The sequence below is a fragment of the Mustela nigripes genome, chromosome 2 (genome assembly GCF_022355385.1).
Source record: "Mustela nigripes isolate SB6536 chromosome 2, MUSNIG.SB6536, whole genome shotgun sequence".
NCBI classification, from domain to species: Eukaryota; Metazoa; Chordata; class Mammalia; order Carnivora; family Mustelidae; genus Mustela; species Mustela nigripes.
Genome location: NC_081558.1, coordinates 210,443,893 through 210,450,383, shown reverse-complemented (window position 1 = coordinate 210,450,383; position 6,491 = coordinate 210,443,893).

The following is a 6,491-nucleotide window of genomic DNA, read 5'->3' as shown; positions in this document are numbered from 1 at the left end:
AGGCAGTATGGTGTGGGAGGGGGCTGAGGGGGCGGGCGGGAGAGCAGAGAGACATGGAGGGGGTCAGAGAGGTTTGGAGGTCCTTCAGACCTGGGTTTGATTTCCATTCTGCTATAGAACGAGCTAAATGACCTGAGTTGATTTGACCTTGTGAAACTCAGGGATGGTAATTTGTCAGGCAGGGCTATTGAGAAGGACAAAATGAAACCACAGATGTAGCGCTGGGAGGTATGACTGTATGGTAGCTTTTGTTGATCTTTAATTTATTCCTTTTATTTTCTGTGTTCTTGTTCTTCTGTCTTTGGTTGTCTTAGCTTCTTACATTGTCTTTATTATGCTCTTGAATATGATGGTTACCTTCTTAAATTCTCTTTTGAGTCTTCTTTTTTAGATATTCCTCTCTAAATTGATTTCAGTTTATTCAAACCTTTAATTTTTTTTTTCTTTTTAAACTTTTTTTTTTCCCTTTTAAGTAGGCTCCATGCCCAGCATGGAGCCCAACACGGGACTTGAACTCACGACTCTGAAATCAAGGCCTGAGCTGAAAACAAGAGTCAGACACTTAACTGACTGAACTACCCAGGCACCCCTAACCCTTTTACTTTTGATTGTTTTGAGGTAACGGTCTAGAAATTTCTCAGGCTGAGAGTCTGTGGTAGATATCTCCTGTTTGGTCTGTTCGGCATCCCTCCCTCCAATATCAGCACTTCTTTTCACCTTTAGGGTTTTGCCATTCCTCCCCTATCATGGGTGGTTCAGGGAGGCTGGCTGGAGGATAGGCACTGACTTGGGCATGCCATTCAAGGCACCATGTCCTTCCCACCATGATGAGTGGTCTCATGAGTGGTCATGTGACATAGCAGGGTCAGTCAGTGTGATTTTGTATAGTTTTCTGGGTGGGACTTACAGGGAAGGCTTGCTTTGCTTTTGGAGCCTCATGTCTCTGGGAGCTTTGTGATTCCTTTAGGCTGCTAACACTTGCTTGAGGGTGGGGAGTAGGAGTGGGGGAAGAAGGCAGTATCTGTTACCTACTGAGGCTTTTTCCCACCCTTGATTTTAGAGAAACACCTTTCTAATCTCTTTTGGAGGGGAACCCGATGTGGAGATGCTGGGTTCTAGCTCCTCTAGGACTTAACAGCTTTTTAAATTGTCTGTATTCCATACCTCTTCTCTTTCCCAAGTCATGTACACAATGTCAATGTGGTCAAGTTTGGGGAAGCATCTAGATAGAGGCATTTGTCATACCTGGAATCACTATTCCCCTCATCCCCTAGGTTCAGATGGTGAGATTGACCCATCAGATCAACCCTTTTATCTAGTATGGGAGACTCTTTCCCAGGGACCCCCACAATCTCCCTATTCCTACCTTATGTTGATTCCCCTTACTTGGCCCTGTTCTATTTGCCCCCAGGCTCAACAGACATTCAAGTAATTTCTGGGAAGCTTCTGGCCCCCGTGATACTTAGTGGATGACATGTGTGTATGTCTGGGCCATCGATCTCTGCAGGCCTTATCCATACCCTAGCCAGGACTTTTGTTACACATATCCTTAGAACCATGCAGAAGTGTGTAGATATATTATTGAAATATGGGAATGGTTAATAATATGTGAGTCAGTAATGGATGCAAGTTCAGTAACACAATTCCATTTAATTGGTGAAAACTTCAGTGGGGTGAGGTGGAAATAGGAGGAGGTGGGAGTCAGGGTATATATATATATAATATTTTTGCATCTGCCATTGGGTAGATGTTAAGTTTGGACTAGTCAGGAAGACCCTTCTTCACACAATTTTCTCAATTTTCTCTCTGACAAAACAAAAGATTTGGTTTACATAAACCTCCCAACTCTAAATAATGGATGACAAGGTTTTGTTTTTTTTTGTTTTTTTTTTTCTTTAAGATTTTTAGTTATTAGAGAGACAGTGGAAGAAAGTGAGCAGTCTTGGGGGAGGGGCAGAGGGAGAAGCAGGTTCCCTGCTGAGCAGAGAGCCCCATGCAGGGCTCCATCCTGGGACCCTGGGATCATGACCTGTGCTGAAGGTAGACGCTTAACTGACTGAGCCATTCAGGTGCCCCTGTGGCAATGGTTTTAAGTGGAAATTTAGTGTCACATGGCAGTGGACTTTGAGCTGTGTGCCCAGGGCCCAAAGTGTTGAAGGGCAGGGGTCTAGGGTCTAAAGGGGTTGAATCAGAGGATAAGAGAAAGTCAAGTGGATGAATCTCTGAATCTCCATCCTCCTGCTATATGAAGACTAGCTTGGATCTCATCAGTTTTATATATTGAAGACCTATATATAATTTTATTCATTAAAATTGCACTGCCATCAAAAGAAATGAAATCTTGCCATTTGCGACAACATGGATGGAACTAGAGCGTATCATGCTTAGCAAAATAAGTCAAGCAGAGAAAGACAACTATCATATGATCTCCCTGATATGAGGAAGTGGTGATGCAACATGGGGGCTTAAGTGGGTAGGAGAAGAATCAATGAAACAAGATGGGATTGGGAGGGAGACAAACCATAAGTGACTCTTAATCTCACAAAACAAACTGAGGGTTGCTGGGGGGAGGGGGTTCGGAAGAAGGGGGTGGGATTATGGACATTGGGGAGGGTATGTGCTTTGGTGAGTGCTGTGAAGTGTGTAAACCTGGTGATTCACAGACCTGTACCCCTGGGGATAAAAATATATGTTTATAAAAAAAATTAAAAAAAATTGCACTGCTGCTTAAAAAATGCTGGAACCCCCTCCTGCCTCATTTATTCAAGCAAGTGACACCATTTTTACCTTGGTTTAGCTAGGTCTAACCAAACTTACCTTTCAGTACTCCCCAAATGGACACTCAACATCAATCAGATGTTGAATATTTCATGCCCATTCCTTTCTACATGGGTTCTGTTAACAATGATCTATCCTTGGAAAATGTAATTGCCAAGTGCAAGAATATCTTGGTTTCTGAAGTTACTAAAATTAGTTTCATTTAGCAAGATAGTGTATAGTTGGGCTAGTGACTCAAGTGAGGCCACGTTGTTGGCTGGAGGGCCATAGGAGTAAAGTAGTTGATAGCTTTGAATCTTCAGTGTTTCTGATGGAACACCTCTGGGGAGAGGGGCAGCAAGTCATGAGCTTCATTTCTAATGAGATAAGCAGGGGAAAGGCATCAGCTTGTCCTGAGCTGCGGCCATAGGGCAGTTGTGGGGTGCACCTGGCTGATTCATAAAATCAGATGAAATCACTTCTTTGAATGGTCATTTGGAGAAGTGGGGCAACAAAATCATTAGGAGTCACTGACATGCTCACTGTTCACTCTGCTTAGGATTCTCTCTTGGAACACATGGGCTAGAGGCTTGACATCTACTCTCTGGTCTCTGGGGACTGGGATCAGTGGATACAGGACAGGCTTTATTCTTTACGTTCATCTACAACACCACCCAGCAAGTGTGTGGATTTATCCAGAATTAATGGAAGGATTGGGGTTTAATTAAGATAAATCACAACATAAAAGGGGAAGGATGTAAAAACTTTCTATGTTAAAATAATGGCTTTTTTTAATAAGTTGAAAGGCAAAGTTACCATGAAGTTCAACATGCCCCACTTCCCAGTATAGCTTCTCTGGCCTAAAGTTTCTTTTCTCATCTCATGCTGTTTTTGGCAGCAAGATTATATTAGCATGAAAAGTAAGTTGTATTGTTTTCTCTTTTCCTAGTATCTAAAAAAAATTATGAGATATTAGAATCTCTTTTCCTTGAATGTTTGATAAAGCTTATCTGCAAAAACATTGCTATATGAGAAATTTTTATTATTATTTTTGCTTTTGCATATACTTAAAAATTTCCATAATAAAAAGTGGAGAGAATAAAATAATAAACCACACAAACTCAGCTGAAAAAATTTTAAATTAGAGGTTAAAATTTATAAATAGTATAGGACTATTCAGGTTTTCTGTATTTTCTATAGTCATTTCATTTTTTTTTTTTTAGATTTTTAATTAATTTATTTGACAGACAGAGATCACAAGTAGGCAGAAAGGCAGTCAGAGAGAGAGGGGGAAGCAGGCTTCCCGCTGAGCAGAGAGCCCAATGCGGGGCTTGATCCCAGGACCCTGGGATCATGACCTGAGCTGAAGGCAGAAGCTTTAACCCACTGAGCCACCCAGGCACCCCTTCTAGAGTCATTTTTGACAACTAATATTTTTTCTAGGTCATTACCTATTTCAATTAAGTTCTTAGATTATTGGAAAAAGTTGTTCATAATTTTCTCTTTTTTAATTTGTGAATCTATATTTCTATTTCTGTCTTTCATTCCGAATCCTTTTGATTTGTGCCTTCTCTCTTTTCTTCAATCAGACTTACAAAGATTTACCAAAATTTATTTCAGAGTAATTTTCTACTTTCGTCTTACTGTTCCTTTGTTTCAGTGTCTGGATGGAGCTGTATCCCAGGGCTGGAACTGAGGGTGGAAGAGGAGAGACTTTCAAGACCAAGCTAAAGGAGTTCTCTTTCAGGAAGATAGTACATATTAAAAGCTATGCCATTGAGAGAAAGACAACAACAGTCATAATTTTAATACTAATATAGGTAGAACTATTGTGTGCTGAGGACTAGGTTAGGTATTTTACACACGTTAACTCATTTAATCTTCATATAAAACCTGTAAGATTTCCATTGTTCATTTTTAGATGGAAAATAGGCTCTGTGTGAATAAGTAATATCTCAAAATCATATAATTTATTGATGGTATTTGACTTCAAATGTTTTTCCTATTACCCCATTAGCTATGAACAGAGGGAAAACTGGGTGGGTTTCTGGAGATCTTGAAAGTCATGAAAAGCCAAAAGGGATAAACAAAGGTTCACCTTGTCACCTACTTCCTTGGCCATTCTGGCCTACATGATGAGTTCCATTTTATTTTATTATTTGTTTGTTTACTAATTTATTTATTATTGTGTTATGTTAGTCACCATCAAATACATTATTAGTTTTGATGGGTTCCATGTTATTTTATTTTTATTTATTTATTTATTTTTAAAAGATTTTATATATTTATTTGTCAGAGAGAGAGCAAGTGAGAGCAAGCACAGGCAGACAGAGTGGCAGGCAGAGTCAGAGGGAGAAGCAGGCTCCCTGCGAAGCAAGGAACCGGATGTGGGACTCGATCCCATGACGCTGGGATGATGACCTGAGCTGAAGGCAGCTGCTTAACCAACTGAGCCACCCAGGTGTCCCAGATGAGTTCCATTTTAAATGACCTGATATTTATTTTATTGTGGGAACTCCAGGGAGAAAAAAACTCATCTGATAAAAAAAGATGCAAATGGAAATAAATGTCTTTTTTTTTTCAATACAAGGGAAAGGTATTCCTTCAGAAATGAATTTTTAGTATGAAAAATTTGGACAAATACTATTAAAAATTAAAGTACAGTGTCAATGTTTGCCAAAAAACTGAGCTGACCTATAAACTTGCTTTCTTTTTTTTAAAGTTTTTCCATAGCAAAAATAGAAAGATGATAATTTGGCTTTTATATTGTTTTTGTTCAGTACCTTTCAAAGAAAACCAGTATTTAGTATCTCTGAGAAAATAGTTAAGGAGATAATTGGCAACAAAATCAACTTAACAGAATATCTCTAAAATAAAGACTATTATAGAAACAGTACATAAACTGTAAAAAATGTCTATACTTCCTTTCCAAAGAAAGCATATATGTTCATAAATTTAAACATAAAAATCATCTTAGCTTTTAATGTATATTGGAAACAATTTATCTATTAGTACTTTAATCTCCTTGTAAAATATTTGCTTTCTTTGAGTAATGTAGTGATGAAGCAGTGTGTCATGCAAACTCTGTCCATAATGTCTGGAAGCACAAGTGAATGAATATACTTGTTGTCAAAGACATCTTTAATCTGTTAAAAATAAAAATAATATTAGATATATTCAGATTTTATGGACATCCTGCATTATAATATTTTTGAGTATTGGGATATATCTATTAGATGGGTTAGTTTCTTAAACTCACAGTTTTTTTCCCCTTTGCATCCTTGGTATTACTGCCCGGAGCACCTTCTCTATGAGACTTTCTCTTTCTGAGAACTGTCTGCTTCTTAGCCTCCCACACCTCAGTAGCTGTTGCTGATGTGTTTACATAGATGGTTCCACTCTCCCTCCATGATTGTTTGGACCATTGAGAGATAAGCTGGGCCAATCAGTTTTGGGTACATGGAACTGAGTCTCTAAAATTCTGAGCACCAAGGGACATGTGAAATCCAAGGTTCATGAAGTGTCCACATATGTTCTTTAGAGCTGAGGGATGGCCCTTTCCACCCTGTGATAAGAGAAGCAGAGAATAAAGTTCTAAAGAGAGTGAGCAATTATGTATTTGGACAAAGGGAAGCAGAAAAGTGAGGCAGAGAGAAATGGTAGAAGTCCTTCATGAGGCCTCATTACCCTCAGATCCCATGAAGTATTCTTGAATCCATCTGACAAATTTCCTT